Below are 18,439 nucleotides of genomic sequence, written 5' to 3' on the forward strand. Positions count from 1 at the left end.
TTTTCTTATTGCTTTCTTTTTTTTCCCTTTTCCTTTTTTCTTGCACTTTTGCTTTTTCTATTCTACTTCTTTAATTTTAATTTGTAATAGAATTTACTATTAAGGGTTTGCAGGTCATAAAAAGAAGGAAAAAATCAAAATTCTTAATAAAAATTATATATTCAAAATCTATCTAACTGTATGGAAGGAGAGGGTAAGAAAGCTTGGTAAATATGATTGCATGGAAAAATCAAAATTAAAATAAAATATTTGCATATTTACAAAAGTAACAACCATATATGACTTTTCAAAAGATATATGATATCTTTGAAGACTTAGATAGAAAGTAAAGAAATTAAAGCAGGGAAAAATGTCTATACAAGAATTGATTTCACCCCTTTCCTTTGACCTTGATGAACTAGCAAATACTCAATTTTGTTTGGATTTTGCCAAAAGTTGGGCAAGTTTAGAAACAAGACTGGCTATTACACAAGAAGGCGCAATGATATGATATTGTGCGTCATCCAAATCACTTCTCCTTCTCTGCTTCAGGACATTCTTAAACCACTAATGAGCAAGATCAACATGTTAAAAGCCTGCACAATATCAAACAAACTCATATGCTGATAGACTGTTACCTCCTTGCCCTATGGGAAAGGGCATAGAAATAAGGGAAATAAGAAAGGGCATAGAAATAAGGGAAGTTTCAAAACACACAAAGCTCCTCAAACGATTTGGAATATTGTATGTAGCAAATTTTACTTAGTGATAAACTGTAAGTAATAATCCTGACAAAAGATCTGCATGGATGTAGTCATTAGATCCTGAATTAAGGATGCCTAATAATATCTTTTTTTTTTTTTGGCTGTATATCAACTCAGTTGGCTACTTTTGTAGTTTTCTCTCTGTTCTAAAACAAAGTAATTAACTGAGTTGATATACAGGAAAGGCAAAAAATAGGCTTGTTTCTATCTTTTAAAAGTAGCTTGGTCAACTTGAGATGAAACCTTCAGTAGCATGGAAATATGTATCATCTCTTACTTAGAGGAAAGTAACTTGAAATCCTTCAGACGTTTTGAATCATAATTCCCAATATCACTGACCAATTATGGATAAAAACAATATCTTTAACAGTTGTTAAGTTAGTAACATGGTTGTTAAGTGAATCTGGATTCCCTATTGACTTTGCATGTCAGAAGGTTGCAAAAGGTGATCACATGATCCTGAGACACTACAACTGTCATAAATATGAGTCAATAGCCAAGCATCTGAATTTTGATCATGTGACCATGGGAATGCTGCAACAGCCACAAGTATGAAAAATAGTGCCATTTTAATTTTGAATGGTCACTAAATGACCTATTGTAAATTGAGGACTGCCTGTAGAGTTTTGGTTAACCATTCACTGTGATTGTCACTGAATGCTGGTGGTAGAGTGGAGCTGAAGAGAGTCACGGTGGTGGGCATAATCACACGTTTTGACCTCATCATTTTAAGTGTGTTGCACTGCTTGGAGTTACACCTATCTATTTTTTGGACACGTCTAAATTACAATTCACTAAATTCCCTTGGGAGACCTCATCAGAATTCAGGCTGTTTGAAACAAACAAAGCAAAGAAACACATACATCTGCAATTTCTGAAGTCTGAACTACCATATTTTTCAGAGGATAAAACACTCCAGACGATAAGATGCTCCTACCATTTTTGGTGAGGAAAACAAGAAAAAGAAATCTGCCTCTGCTTCCCAGCAATTTTGCCTCATTGCAGCAAACAGCAAGTAGTTTTCCTTTCATTTTCGTTTTCAGCATAGTTTGATTAGCACAAGAAAAACAAATCTGCTCCCAGCAATTTACCCCCTTGCAGGAAGCAGCAGAGGCCACCGCAAAACAGTTGAGAGTCGGGAGGCCGATCCAACGGACAATCAACTTGTGCTAATTAGACTGTGCTGAAGCTGAAATGGGCTGTTTCTTCTTGCTGCTTGTTTCAAGGAGGTAATTTGCTAAGAGGCAGAAGCCAAAGGAGGGGGCCTGTGGTGGGCAGGGCTACATACAGTATATAAGACATTCCTAAATTTTCACCCCCTTTTGGGGGTGGAGAAAGGTGCATCTTATACTCTGAAAAATACAGTAATCTGTTTTATATTGGGATTCATCTGAATATAATACACATGCTTATAGTAAAGCATGTATTACAATTTTCTTTATTTTTTTTTCTTTCTTGCTGTTCTGAACCTCACTAGGAGGAAAAACAACATAGATATAAAATCAATTAATTAAAACATATTATAACAATAGTAATACTAATACCACACTACACTACATATTACACTATACTATACTACACCATACCACACACCACACCACACTACACTATACTATACAGGTAGTCCTTGTGTTACGACCAAAATTGGTAAGTAAAACATTTGTTAAATGAGTTAATCCCATTTTACAACTTTTCTTGCCATATTTGTTAAGTGAATCACTGTAGTTGTTAAATTAGTAACACCATTGTTAAGTGAATCAATTGACTTTGCTTGTCAGAAGGTCACAAAAGGTAATAATTACATGATCCCAGGTCACTGCAACTGTCATAAATGTGACCAGTGGTGGGATTCAAATAATTTAACAACCGGTTCTCTGCCCTAATGATTTCTTCCAACAATCAGTTCACCAAACTGCTCAGAAAGTTAACAACCGGTTCTTCCGAAGCGGTACGAACTGGCTGAATCCCACCACTGAATGTGACTCAATTGTCAAGCATCCAAATGTAAATCACGTGACCATGGTGCAATGGTCATAAGTTTGAAAAACTGTCATAAATCATTTTTTTCAGTGCTGTTGTAACTTAGAATGATCACTAAGTGAACTGTTTTAAGTCAAGGACAACCTGTACTATACTATACAGTACTATATTATTAATGGTATATTATTATTTTCAACAGTACTTCATAATGTCATTTGGGGAATTATCTGCACTTGGATGTTCCCTCATATGTCTAAATAAACTTCCCTATATGTCTAGAAGATAGAATAGTGATGTCAGCTCCAATTAAAATAACATGACTCAGCTCTACATATACAGAAGACCAATTTTCATTATTTTTATTTATTTATTTTTTATTAATATTATTTACCACATGCTTATTTACTCTTTTCGTTATGCCATTCTGAAGCATTTTGGGATCAGAAATTTTTTGAGTCTGAAATTATAGCTATTCCAAAGGCAGAATTTTTAACAAAATGGTTTGTGATTTCAGCAAGATAATAATAGAAGAAAAAGTAACCTCATGACTTTTAACACTGTGTTTCATAGCACAACAAATAGTCTACATACAATCTAGATGAGGACAGTTTTTATTGTTGATTCAGTTTACAGTGCTTGGCAAAAGCATATAGTTTCACCTAATGTAGGCAGAAAAAAAACACATAGAAAGCTAGTTATGCTTACGCTGTAATTAAAAATTCTATTTTTGTTTTTGATTCTGATTTTAAGATGCATAGGATCTTTAAAATGTTATGCATTTCACAGATGAGTTTTTTTAATCCCTAGCTGCTTTCTGGCAATAGCTTTCTGGCTGTCCTAGACTTAATTTTAGTTTATGTTATAACTTTCCATATGTATATGTATACACAAACATACATACATAGATTTCTGATATACAAGTTACGGCAGTTTTCTTAGCAAAATTTTTGGACATGGTTTCTTATTCCTTTATTCCTATGGCTGAGAGAGAGTGACTTGCCCAAAGTTATTCAACTATCTTCATGCTTCTGGTCGACTACAATTCATGAACTCCCAGTTTCTAGTCTGGTGCTTAAACCTCTATACAGGTAGTCCTCAACTTACAATTACAATTCAGCCCAAAATCTCTGTTGCTAAGTGAGACAGTTGTTAAGTTATTTTTGTCCCAGTTTACGACCTTTCTTGCCACAGTTGTTAAGTGAATTATTGCAGTTGTTAAATTAGTAACATGATTATTAAGTGAATCTTGATTTCCCCATTGACTTTGCTTGACAGAAGGTCACAAAAGGTGATCTTATGATCCTGAGACACTGCAAATATGAGTCTATCACCAAGCATCTGAATTTGGACCATGTGACCATGGGGATGCTACAATAGTGGTAAGTGTGAAAAATGGTTTTAAGTCACTTTTTTCAGTGCTATTGTAATTTCGAATGATGAACTGTTCACTAGATGAACTGCTGTAAGTCAAGGACTACCTGTGCCAAAATGGTTCTCAGTTAATATTAATTGGGCCATTAAATATTCTTCAGTCTGAGTACTGCACTTGACATATGCTTAGAAACTGATACTTTATTCTTTTTCTCTAGGAAATGGTAATTATCTATTGACATTAAAATAGCTCTATCAATAAGTGAATCAGCATTTTCCAAACTCAAAAAATTTCGATATACCCCAAAGCAAAGAGTAACCATAGTATTTGGATAATGAATAAGTCTCTGGTTTGGTTATCAGTTTTAAATAATGAAACAATTGTGGCTTTTCCTTCAAGAGTTCTAATTGCTCTATGCGACCTTGCATGTATCAGAAAAAGGAAGTGTTGTGTAAAGACTCACAAGCAATGAATATTCAACATTTTTAAAGCATAATTTGATAATGCTTGTCCTTGTTGACCTGCTTTTTGAATCATGCTTGGTAATGGACTAACACATACAGGTCAATTTAAATGAAAAAAAAAATGAAATAAAGTCTGTTAGGCTTTTTTAAAAATCAACATCAATATTTTTTTTCTCATACAAAGGGCATGATGATGATGATGATGATGATCACAGACTATTTTACACATTCCACTATCTTGGTTAAAATTCTACTTCTTTATTTTGGAAATCAAAAATAAAATAAAGCTCCCAATCTTTTGCTTTGCCTTAACAAAGAGCAAAATTTCGTTTTCCCCTGAGGTGTTTATTTTAATACGTCAGACATGGATTTCCCTTTTCTGCCCACGCCTGTGGGTTTCCTCGGGTTCCTCTGGGGAAGGAGGGGAGAAGAAGATATATAAAATATATATAAAAGACTCCGCCTCTTCCCGCAGAAGAGGTGTGCAAATTGCACATATTCCAAAAATGGGAGCAGATACTATTCAAACGCCTGGAAGGAAACGTCACAATTCCCATCGTCCCCTTATTTCCAAGGGCTATTCCTGGGGCGTCAATTTGAAACCCCAGCCGGAGAGCTCAGCAATCCAAAGCCCAGGCTTTTTCCACTCTGTATGAAACCTCTATACCTGGAACACCCCTCGCTGCCCTAAGCCTCAGCTAGTTAACAGCTCCACCCCAAAACAAAACAGTCTTTCTTTCTGTCATGGCAACCGAGCCCTACCTTCTTCGCTGCTTTGGCAACCGAACCCTACTCCCCGGCGCTGCTATGACAACCGGGGGCCTCCTCCTTTCCCTTCCCTCCGCGATTGACGCCTCAGTCTGCGTTGCCAGTGAGAGCTGAAGGGGAAGGGCGAAAGAATGGTGACGTTGCGAGATTCACTCCCGTGGATGCTACACGTTGACGTCAGTCTGTTTTTAAATGCCCGTCTCCAGAGCAACGGCCTGTTAAACAGCCAAGCCTCAGCAACAGAAACAGGATTGGCCGATCCAGGTTAGAGGGAGGGGAACATTTCGCTCAAGTCTGAATAGGAGAGCAACCTAGCCTTGAACTTGGATCAGTGATTCAGGCAGAAAAAGACAGAAATAGATGATGTTCAGATGGAATGTCCTTTAAAGAGAATACCTATGGAGGAAGCCTCAAATAAGGTGGCTGTACATGTAGCTGTACATGTATGTGTTCATAAATGCACATGTACACCTATCTAATTCAGCAGACTCTATTCCACAGTGGCCAAACAGATACATTCAGGAAGTTAGCAAAAATGGAGCAATGGTTAATATTTCCTATAGCAACTAGTGTTTAAAATATGTTGCCTGTTCCTCTGGAAGCATTTTCAATAGCCACTGATAGCTCAGTTCTCCATTAATGTGTCCAGTTCTCTCTTAAAAATCATATTAACTTGATACAGTTAAGAAGAGAAAATTGTTCAACTGGGGGGTTTACAGTTATTCAAAATCAGTAAGTCAGATGGTTAGTGATTGTCAACAGACACAGGGCCAGTATTAGCAAGTGCAAACTTGCTAATGGCTAGCACCAAAACTACGGTAGCTAAAGGAGGAAAAACTCTATGCTTGAAAAGGGGTTGAGACACAACCAAATAATATTAGCATTTACATATTTTTTTCTGGTTTTGTTGTTTTTTAAAACAGCCACTGGAGAGATTGAAATCAGAAGGAAATAAATATTGAGGACAACTGCTACATTTCTCTATCATTGCTACTTGATCATGGAAAATCCTTTCCTTAGCTTATCTCCATATTGCTTTCTTTTTCTTGTGGAGTAAAGGTAGAGTTTAGTCCCATGTAAGCATTCTGGAAAGGTGGAGCCTTGGGTTGCTTTCCCAGGATTAGATGCCAGTTAGGGAGGAGAACTTGCACAGCAAGTTTGTCTTCTTTCCTTGCATGCAAGACTTGGACTATTGGAACATATAATTGAGCTTATTTTTTAATGTAATATGTGAGAACAACCAATAAACAGGAAATAAACACTAAAGTATACAATTGGTGATTGGCAGGATATGTAATTCTATATTAGGAATAATCAGTGTAAATGTTGAGGCTTAAACAACCAAGAATAATTAAATCTATTTCTGAATTGACAAAATTCTTCTCATCTTGCTCACTTCTATTATGCCATATTCTATAAGTAAAATAAGTAAAAGCCAACCTAGCAGTTTCGAAAGCACGTAAAAATGCAAGTAGAAAAAATAGGGACCACTTTTGGTGGGAAGGTAACAGTGTTCCATGCGCCTTTGGCATTGAGTCATGCCGACCACATGACCACAGAGACGTCTTCGGACAGCGCTGGCTCTTCGGCTTTGAAACGGAGATGAGCACTGCCCCCTAGAGTCGGCAACGACTAGCATGTGCGAGGGGAACCTTTACCTTTTTATAAGTAAATTTACTCATTCCAAATGAGAAAAGCTTATATTCTACATTTTTAGCATTTCATAGCTTGCTCACTTTTCTAATCAAGGCAATGTAGGAAGTTAGCACCCAAGCCTCTCCTAGAAGAATGAAATATTTTAGGAAATGTTAAAAAGGCAGAATATATTTCCCAGGATGAGAAATGGAGAAACATGTTTTAAAGACAAAGCAGCTCCCACCTTCCTGCCTCCCCCTCCCCTTTGTCAATGGGCTAGAGGCAGATACCCAATCCCTCCCTCCACCTTTGTCAATGAAGCATCATCTGCAACAGAATAGGACCCAACAGAAACTCCCCACATGGCACCTGGGGAAATTACATCAGCCAACAAGGCTAGCTATGACCGCTGACAGCAACCAATCAGGATACTTTTCCTGTGCCCCAGGAAGTTCAAAGCAAGAGAGGGTATAAAACCCAGGGACTCTCAGCATCTCTGCCCCTTTCATATGGAACTCAAACCATATGATCCTGTCCACCTTTAAACCATCTTTCTAAGCAGTTTCCATGTTTCCAGTGTCTTTCCCCACACTTGGAACTGAACCCAGATGGACGTTTCTTCCAACAGCAATTACAGAATATCCTCATTCTGTAATTTCTGTTATCTACAAAGTAGGCTGAGTTAGTTAAATAGAAAGTTTGGGCATGCTGATATTAAATATAAAACCAGCATAGGTACTTGCAGTACTGCATAAACTATAAATCATGTGATTGCAGGAAGTAGATCAGAATTCACAATACAGCTGACATTCATGTGACAGATAATCGTGTACAGGCTTGAAAAAAGTCTCCAGAATTCAAACAGTACAGTATTAACATTACAGGGAATAATTCAAACTGACAATATCTCTTTTATTGCAGTTCCTTATAAATAACATTTTAAGATACCCAAAGTCATCTTAAAGTGGGTGGTCATTCTAAATGTGATAAAATAAATACCTAATTACCTATCTACATAGCAATAGCACTTAGAGTCTAATATACTGGTCCATAATGTTCTATAGCCCTCTCTAAGCAGTTTACAGAGTCTGCCAACTGGATGCTCAGCAACTTGCAATGGAGGTAAGATACTTTATCCATAGTACTATCACAAAATGGGCACAACATGCATTTGTTTGGGACAGATCCAGGGGTGAAATCTACTTACCTTCCCTACCAGTTCGGAAGTGCGCGCTCCGCCCGTGTGCGTCATGTGCGATTTTGGATCCTCTGTGCTTGTGCAAAGCCTTCTGCACATGCGCAGAGGGTCAAAAACAGGTTACTTCCTGGTTAAAACCAGGAAGTAATGACATCTGGCTGGGTGGGCGGCGCCTCGTGCTGCCACCTCTACCGGTTCCCTGAACCATGTACCACCGCCGCTATAGATTTGCCCGAAACAGTGCGAACCGGTAGCATTTCACTCCTGGACTGATCATGCTAACGATGAGAATACGCCTTCTCATTGCCTTCTTAGCCCTGAGTTTCATAGCCCTGAGTTTTCTAATAAATTGGACTTGACACTGAGGAAAAATTATTATTCCATTTCTGCATGCCATAACAAGACCAGGACTTTGACAGGAATATACATTTTATAATAATGATGGTTGATAAGATATCCTGAATAGATTAATTCAGGAATCTACTGCATTCCATTAATCAAACAGTATCAATGGGATCCATAAGAGACCTTTATCAATCTCCCAGAGCAAAATAGTCATTGCTAATCTAAGCTTTTAGCATCTTTCTTTTCAAAGCGGCAGATCTCCAAAGACAGACTGCTTCTGATTTATAAAGTTTAAGCATTTTGTAGGCCATTATTGTCTGTAAGCTTATCTAGAATGAGAGCCAGCATCTTGCGTTCCAATCTGTTTCTTTTTATGGTACTTTGAACAGAAGTTGTCTTTATCTCTGTCTTTATACTCATTCTTAAAATATTCCTATATCCTATGTTTGGACATAGCTATTGTATTGTATTGGGCTAATAGTATACCAGGTTAAAAATAGATTTATGCTTTCCCAAAATTTACTATGTACTTGATCAAAACCTACCCAGGACCTAGGTTATGTATAAACAATATCCAAGTGCAAGTGTACAAGATATGTATTTCAATAATGGAAGGTAAAGACCTTCCTGCTTTATTGGTATTTCAAAAATGTTTACAAGGGATAGAGAATAAACCAAAATTTCTGCAGGTCATTCAACTGGCTTTCTACTGAGATTTCAGCAATACCATGAGAAGTGAAACTATATCTGGGAATGAAGGGTTCAGACTGAGCCAAGAAGAATGTGAAAAGTTTCAACACAAGAAATCTAATATCACTGCTTAAAAAAGCAGATTAGAATATAAAAAAGACATAAACATTTAAAGTTTGAACTCGTCCAACTTCTTGTGCACATATATTCATAGTTTTAGTGTTCCTATCAGTGACACATACTTAAAAATTGATTTGCTGTTTCAGAAAGGTTTCAGAAACCAAAATGAAGTATCTCGGAAGTATGTTAGTAAATAACACGGATTCCATACTTTTATTTATTTATTTATTTATTTATTTGTCACAATAGTATATATAAGCATAAGCATGAAATAACTATATGAATTGGATACAATCAAAGGGAACATTAGGACAGGAACGGTGGGCACCGCTGGTGCTCTTATGCACGCCCCTTACCGACCTCTTAGGAATGGGGTGAGGTCAATAGTAGATAGTCTTTGATTAAAGCTTTGGGGATTTTGGGAAGAGACTACAGAGTCAGGTAGTGCATTCCAGGCATTAACAACTCTGTTACTGAAGTCATATTTTCTGCAACCAAGATTGGAACGGTTTATATTAAGCTTAAATCTATTGTGTGTTCTTGTATTGTTGCGATTGAAGCTGAAGTAGTCTTCAACAGGAAGGACATTGTAACAGATGATTCTATGAGTTAAACTCAAGTCATGTAGAAGGCGGCGGAGTTCTAAATTTTCTAAACCCAGGATTTCAAGTCTGGTGGCATAAGGTATTTTGTTGTAATCAGAGGAGTGGAGGACTCTTCTTGTAAAATATTTCTGGACACGCTCAATTGTATTTATGTCAGAAATGAGGTGTGGGTTCCAGACAGGCGAGCTGTATTCAAGAATTGGTCTAGCGAATGTTTTATATGCTCTGGTTAGTAGTGTAATCTTTCTGGAGAAGAAGCTACACAAGATTAAGTTTATAGCTCTTAAAGCCTTTTTTGCGATGTAGTTGCAGTGGGCTTTGGCACTTAGATTATTTGATATGAAAACTCCAAGGTGTTTAACAGGGTGGGGGCCATCAACAAGGTAATGTCCATCGAGCTTGTATTTAGTGTTCAGATTCTTTTTTCCAATGTGTAAGACAGAGCATTTGCTGGTTGAGATTTGGAGTTGCCAAGTTTTTGACCATTCTGACACAGTCAGGGTCTTTTTGAAGGGTAGCTGTATTGTTGGTACTGTTGAATAGTTTAACATCATCAGCAAAGAGAACACAATTACTTATAATATGGTCACAGAGGTCGTTAATGTATAATATGAAGAGTGTTGGTCCTAGAATGCTGCCTTGGGGGACACCGCTATTGACAGAAGCAGGATTTGATAGGGCACTGCCTATTTTGACCATTTGTTGTCTGTTTGACAAGAACGCTGTTATCCAATTATGGAGGGGTCTGGAGATGCCATAGGATTTTAGTTTTAGAAGACGTTTGTCATGTACCACTGAGTCAAAAGCTTTACAGAAGTCTATGTAAATTGCATCTATTGCTTTGCCCTGATCAAGATTTGTAGTCCATATGTTTTTGAAGTGAAGAAGTTGTAAATTACAGGATAATTTTTTTCTGAAACCAAATTGTTTATTAGAAAGTAGGTTGTTTGTTTCTAGGTGGAGGGTGATGGATTGGTTGATGATTGATTCCATTACTTTGCAGGTGACGCAGCATAAAGAAATTGGTCTGTAATTTTCAACTAGGCTGGGGTCTCCTTTTTTGAAGACAGGGATGACTGTGGCTAGTGACCATAGTTTGGGAAGGGAGCTGGTCCTGAAAGATTTTTCAAAGATTATGCCTAGGGGTTCTGCTATATTAGTGGAAATCTTTTTTAAAAAGTATGCACATAGACCATCAGGTCCAATAGATAGAGATGGTTTCAGTTTGCGAAGGGCCTTTTCAACATTATCTTATGTGAAATCTATTTGTGTTAGGTCGTTGTGATCATTGGTGGTACTACTGGGGAACGTTGGGTATGAGCCATTGCTGTTAACAAAGACTGAGCCGAAGAATGTGTTAAAGAGGTTTGCTTTAACTGTTTCATCATTATATTCTTTACTGTTAGATCCTTTTAGAGGTGGGATGGATCTCGAGTCTTTAAGTTTGTTGTTCACAAAATTATAGAAAGCCGGATTGGATTTTGTGCGCAGGTGGTCTTCTTTTGTTTGATTCAAACACTTACAGTGTTTCAAATACTTACAGTGTTGCAACTATATCAAGGGGAGTTGGATAGATTTTTCACAGTTATCAGACAAGGATTTCCAAATAGTAGAACATGTGAGCTTATAATGAACAATGCTGATGCTATAAAGTATGTTGAAGGCCTTTGAGAGAATAGTGGTTTGAGAGTATTATTGAACTCTCTGTTTCACCTTCAGTCTCTTCATTGTTCTCAGAAATTCAATACTTACCTGCACTGAATGAAATACTGCTTTTTTTGTTTGATAAAGTGAATTTTTCATATAAGTCCTGATTAGTGATGTAATGTGATTAACAGTATAAGTATAGCATGAATCCAATCCATTTTTTTCTGTTTTAAGTTCTGTGGGGATTACATTTGCAGCTTTAATTTATTTGAGTAATCTAATTTCACTGCTTCTTGATTTTTGTATTTCATGTTTACTACTAGTGATGCAAATAGTCTATGAAAAGATAATGGAAATGGTAGAAACACATTTAGGGTTCAGAAATGAGAAACATTTCATGAATTAAGGATTACCTGTACTACAATATGTAAGCAGCTCATAAAGTAAAGCAATGCACAAAGCAGTAAAAGTCATTCTGTCATAATTGGTCTAGTATAGTGTGTATACTTTTTGTGATGGTAGTAACTTTGAGATCATTTTCCCAATGCTGTTGTAACTTTGACCTACAATTAAACAAATATTAATAAATCAAGGATTACCTATACTATAATATGTAAGCAGCTCCTAATGTAAAGCAATGTACAAATCAGTATAAGTCATTCTCTCATGGTACTTTATGTTAAATGTCCTGATAAAATTTAGAAGTATATGTTGGAATCTACTATGACTGTGATAGATATGCATCTTTACACAGAGCTTGTTTTAACAGAACTTTATGTGATAATTCTAGACTTTGCCAGCCACAGCTACAGGTTTGGCATACAACGGCTGTCACCTGTAAACACACACTTCAGTTTTCCTTGCCTATCGTAATAAGGAAGTGTATTAACTGTAATTTGACTGCCCACATCCTGCTTTTCTATTGTGGATGAGTGACACATGAGTGACACTATGCAATAATGGATACAGGAGAGCCATATATTCCCAGTCTTTGCTAGAAAATATTTAGGCAAAGTTTAGTCTTTATTAATTTCCCACTTGTTGGGAAGAAATGCCAAATTAATCTGATGAATCAAGAAAAGTCTTGGAAATTTCTTCATATATTATTTATTTCCTAGATTAGGGACATATTGAAAAAACAAAATGGTAGTGTAGGAACATGATAAAACTGAATTGTTCATTTTGAAATGTTTTTGGAGAGCTTTAAAACTGTTCAGATTTACACTAGAGAAGGAAAGAGGTTTACGAAAGCAAAATAAATTAGTAACTAATTTAAAATTGTTGTTAAATTAACCTTATGACAAGGGTTACAGTAATGATTAGGATTTGTGGGATTCTCGGGCAATTATCTTCATTGGATTCTCTTCTTCTGGAACACGAAGGATAAGTAAAAATAGCTTATTTTCTAGCCATATGACAGGCCTGCTGAGACCTGCACTTATCTCCAAGTCTAGAAATTGCCCAATCCAGCTTTCCAAAACTGGCTTTACCAAAAATGGTTTTGCTTTATTTCCCAACTATGATGTTAATGGACTCCTTTGATTGTGAACAGTGAGTTAGTACTTCAGAGGTATGCTAGATGCACTTTAAAATGACAATATCAATAAGTAATGACTGGCATCACACTTGTGTCAGAAGCACTGAGGTGTCATTGATAATGAGGTGCTTCTGGGTTGAAAGGATTAGCCAGTGTTACTTGGGGGACACCCAGCTAGAGGTTCCTTTCTTGTCCCAGGAAGAGCTGGAGCAAAGGACAAGAACTTACCCAGCCCCACAGCAGCTCTCAGATCTCGAATGTGGGCTTGCTAACCTCCAACCCAGCATCCTAACCACAGAGGCTACCATACTCCTAAATAATAGCTAAGAATTGGCGAACAACTGGTGAACAATATTTGTAGTACTAATGAGTGACATTTGTAAATGGAAACCAATGTTCTTAAAGCCTTTACTCATCATGTCTACATTCATTATCAATCTTAATTTTGTACCATGTCATACATCTAGATTGTTCTGTAAAGACAATTTGATTCTGGAGAGCTTCCAGGCCAAGCCACAGATTAATGTAGGCATAATTTTGACAACTTTGTGACTTTTGGTGTCTTTATATTTTCTGCAAACACTTTGAAACAAGTTTTATCATAATAATCTATCTATTGCAGTGTCTAAATGATTAGAGATTATAGTTCCACTCTGCTGTTTGAGATTAATGCAGCGGGTAAAATTTCTCAACTACCAACTTATAAATCATGTCCAAATGGCAGTAAAAGAAGAATCATAGACCTATGTATACTCCTGCCTAATTTTTCCTGGACTAAAATTCAGCTAGAGATTTGGGAAGCATGAAGGTTGCATATCTTGCATGTCCACACTCCAATATTGGAAACAAAAAGCAATGTGCATGTTACAGCCCTCAGAGCATAGTTACCTTTATTTTGGACGAAGAAATACTATTAATTAGGTCCAATGCCTGTATGTTACTCCAAATCCATGACTTATATCTTCTTTGTGACATTTATTATCTAGCATCTTTATTTGGTCTGTGTACCAAGGTAAGTCTCTTATTGTATTCAGCAAACACAGTAGATTAGAGCTTGTGCTATTTCCTACTAGGAAACACTTCCTAATCTATACTACAAGACCATAGATTTGAGTGTTTGCAATGCTTCAAGAGGCAAATATGGGTGCAGCTCTCAGTTGCAGTACTCTTTTTCATTTGACAATATCATACTAATACTTCTTTTTTTCCCTGTTGTACACAGATGTAATATAAATGTGTGCACTAGTGTTATGAGGAAAACACAACTCCACAATATATGCATCTAAATATGAGCGTATTGTTTCAAATCACCAGCCAAACTTTAATAGGCATCTTAATTTTAAGCAAATTGCTATCTGTGATATAAGCTTTCATATGGACTATTGTGTACATTTCCAATTCTTTGCACACTGGTGTTGGAAGAAATGTCCATCTGGGTTCAGTTCCAAGTGGGGAAAAAGACACTGGAAACATAGAGACTGCTTGGAAAGATGGTTTAATGGTGGACAGATTCACATGGTTTGAGTTCCTGAACAGAAAAGGGCGAGGTGCTGTGCGCGCCCTGGTTTTATGTTCTCTCTAAGCTTTGAACTTCCAGGGGGACAGGAAGAGTATCCTGATTGGTTGTCAGACCCCCAGGGGGTGGGGGTCTTAGCTAGCCTTGCTGGTTGATGTAATCTTCCCAGGTGCCATGTGGTGAGTTTCTGTTGCTAGATGGGTCCTATTGTGTTGCAGATAATGGTCCATTGACAAAGGTGGGGAGAATGAGTTTCTGCCTCTGGCCCATTGACAAAGGTGGCGGGAGGCAGGGAGCTGTTTTGTCATTAAAACATGTTTCTCCATTTCTCATCCAGGGAAATATATTATTCTGCCCTTTTTAATATTTTCCAAAATATTTCATTCTTCTGGGACGGGGTGGGTACTAACTTCCTACACTGGAGTATGAGATTACAATATTTTAATCAAATACTGATTTTACTGACCAAAGCAAAACAGTTCCATTGTGTCCAAGTATCAGCTCTGACTTTTGAAATCAAATAATTCAATCAGGTCTATTATTGAATAGGATAAGCCTACTCTAAAGCCTGCTTTCAGCACAAGTATTTAGTTTTAAGATACATAGTATTCTGTTGGGTCCTATCACTTCTTAATGTGGGATATCTTTTAAAAAAATGCTTAGGAGGGAATTCCTAATATCAATTTCCGGTAAATGTATCCCTATCAATTATTATAAAGGCAGGTCTCTCAAGGGAAATAAAATTTAATGGGAGTTTATAGACTATAAACGACGAAGAAAAGGCATGCCAGGTCACCGCACTGATCAAAGACAGCCACAAGTATTATTTTTCCTTAACAATAACGTGCTAAATTATACGTTGCTGTCTTTTTATGACACTTGAAATTTGCTGCCTGAAGCTGGTAGCCAGTGTGTTATCTAAGAAGTATCTGTAAAACTAAACGGTTTATTAGCCGCCTGGAGCTCTGGGAGAAATGAGAAGAATCTAATAAGCGTTTCGACTCTACACAGTACCAGACTTCCTTTTTCTCCGGGTGGAAAGAAGGTTCGGGTGCCCAGCTGATAATGTGTGTCTGCGAATAAGCAAAATAACTAACTGCACAAAGGAGGAATTAATTATTCCATTTTTTTCGTTCAGAGTTTGAAGTTAACCACAACCTCCTCAGGGTCTGATCTAATTTAAGTAATCTGGGAAGCGAGAAACTGGATCGCGCGGCCAGGGCTTCAAGCCCCGCCCAAGAGGAGAATCGCTCCACTCCAAGGCTTCTGTCACAGGCCTGTGACGAGGAAACCTGGAAATAGCAGCTGGCCCAATTCCCTTCGCTTCCATAGCCCAAATGCTTCGTTCAGCGGCGGCCACATGGTAACATCAGCTTCTGCATTTGGCCTATGAGCTCAGGCAGCAGGAATCGCAGCCGGCTGCGGCGGCGCGAAGCTCCTCCCCTGCCTAGAAACTGCTGGGGAGAGGGGCTCTTTCTGTTGCTGTAAACACGCGACAGTGCCAGGCTCGTCCCGCCGCTTTCCCTGCCGCGGCCCTCTGAGGTCTCCTCCTTATTGGCTCCCACGGCGGGCGAGAGCGAGCTGGCTCCAGGCCCGGCCTGTCTGTCAACCCTGCATGACGGTGGGTGGTTCTGGGCTTCCCCTGCAACAAACAGTAGGATCATAACAAACTGCAGCTCCGGGAAAGGAGAAATCTCCGCGGCTTGTTACCGCAGCTCCATGGCTTCTTCCCAAATATCCTCGCGTCCACTGGGGGCAGAATTGAACACCTCTCAGCCTGGGTTGTCTTCCCCGACGTTGCATAATTTCTGGGATCTTCTGTTAACAATAAATCGCCAAAGTTGGCTGGCGTTTTGAAGAATTGATCAACTCAGCTCTTCTAGAAAGCGCCTTTGTATGATATAATGTCTCGTGATTATATTGATCTTAAACGTGCAGGATGGTTGTCCATCCCCCGCCCCTCCGCCCTTTCCCGTCAACGTTAAGGAACATTAGGCTGTATTTTCCATACATGCCATCCGTGTTTGCTATGGCTTCTAATCCAGAAACAATTCGGTTGAGAAGGGAAATTATCCGTAATCACAATAAAAAATGGTTCCCATGGTTCCCATAACCTGAACTATCGATATTACACAAATGTTTAAAACCCTAACCAGGAATGTATAGCAGCACAATACAGTGACAAAAATTAGCTCATCTTATAGAAACAGATCATATAGCAGAATTACTAACCCTATGTGAGAAAGTGTGATGTATAACTTGAAAACTGAGTACCCCAATAGAAACACAACTTCTAAATCATTTGCTCATTAATCTGTTGACATTTTCAAATCTGCTTGCAGTCAGGACTTTCTAGTGATTGAATTCCACAACCTTCAAAGTAAAATTGACAGTATTATCTTAACTCTTTTTTTGTGTGTGTGTGGCTAATTGAGAAAACAGGCAGAGAGTTGGATCTCACCTATTCAAGTATTTTGGTCTTGATCTTGTTTGTTTTGTTGAATACATATTAGAGAATACATATAAGCATGAATTGAATACACAAAGTGAATACAATTAAAGGCAACATTAGGACAGGGATGGTAGCATGCTGGTGCTCTTATGCACGCCCCTTACAGACCTCTTAGGAATGGGGTGAGGTCAACAGTAGATAGTCTTAGGTTAAAATTTTTGGGGTTTGGGATGAGACCACAGAGTCTGGTAGTGCATTCCAGGCATTAACAACTCTGCTACTGAAGTCATATTTTCTGCAATCGAGTTTGGAGTGGTTCACTTTAAGTTTGTATCTATTATGTTAACTCTATAGTAAAATGAAACATAAAGATGAAACAATCTATAGGTGAGGAACTCTGGCCACAAAAAAAATGCTATACTTTGAGCTCTGAAATGAGGAGCAAGTCAGTTGTTTCTGAAATACTCATTTCCTCAACTGAAACCCTCTGGCGCTGGGTATGTTGGGGCTTACAGAAGGCAACACATTGACTAGACGTTATCTCCATAAGTGAATCACTCTAAAGAACTACCTCAGGTGAACTGTATTTTATTTGCAGAGTATAAAGGTAAACTCACAGACAATTTTGAAACAGTTTCAAAATCATTGAGTTATATGTTTAATACTTTTCTAAATAAACTATTCACATGCTAAGTTTCTTTTCCTGCATTTTAGTGCATTGTTATTACTACACAGTAAAATGCTGACACTGGTGAATCGAATGAAGTTTTGTAACTGCATAGAGTGGTGCCAATGATGTTCCTTTGCATGGACCCAAACAACCTCTGTAGTGTGAAAACTAATCTTTCGTAAGAACTAATCCTCTTATTATTATGAAAGAGATGAACTTGACATGACTGTCAAAATAAATCTACAATTGGCTGTAAAGACTGTGTATCTTCTCTTTGATAATCTTTCACCCACTAGATAGAAAAACATCTTACAGTGATCTCATCATTCAGCTACATGCTGCTCTTCTATTATACTTTCTATATAGCATGTGGGTGAAAACATGTTTTTTAAAAACAATGCAAAAGAGAGTGATTTAAAAAAACCTATTGGCATATACATAGGCAAACTATTTTCTATACTACCAAGTGAAACTTTATCCTTAAGAATATTTTATATACAAAATAGTTTCAAAATATGTTCCTTATTAGAAAGGGAGTAGGTAAGAATTATTCAACTTAAAGCATATATAGGATTGCAGTTTTTTATAAAAAAATACTATGTTGATATTAAAAATGAATAAAATAGCTGTAATAAATTTACTAATAACTTAATCCCTGTAACAAATGAACTAATGTAAGTTGTCTGAGGTACATATT

Source organism: Ahaetulla prasina, chromosome 1 (genome assembly GCF_028640845.1).
Source record: "Ahaetulla prasina isolate Xishuangbanna chromosome 1, ASM2864084v1, whole genome shotgun sequence".
NCBI classification, from domain to species: Eukaryota; Metazoa; Chordata; class Lepidosauria; order Squamata; family Colubridae; genus Ahaetulla; species Ahaetulla prasina.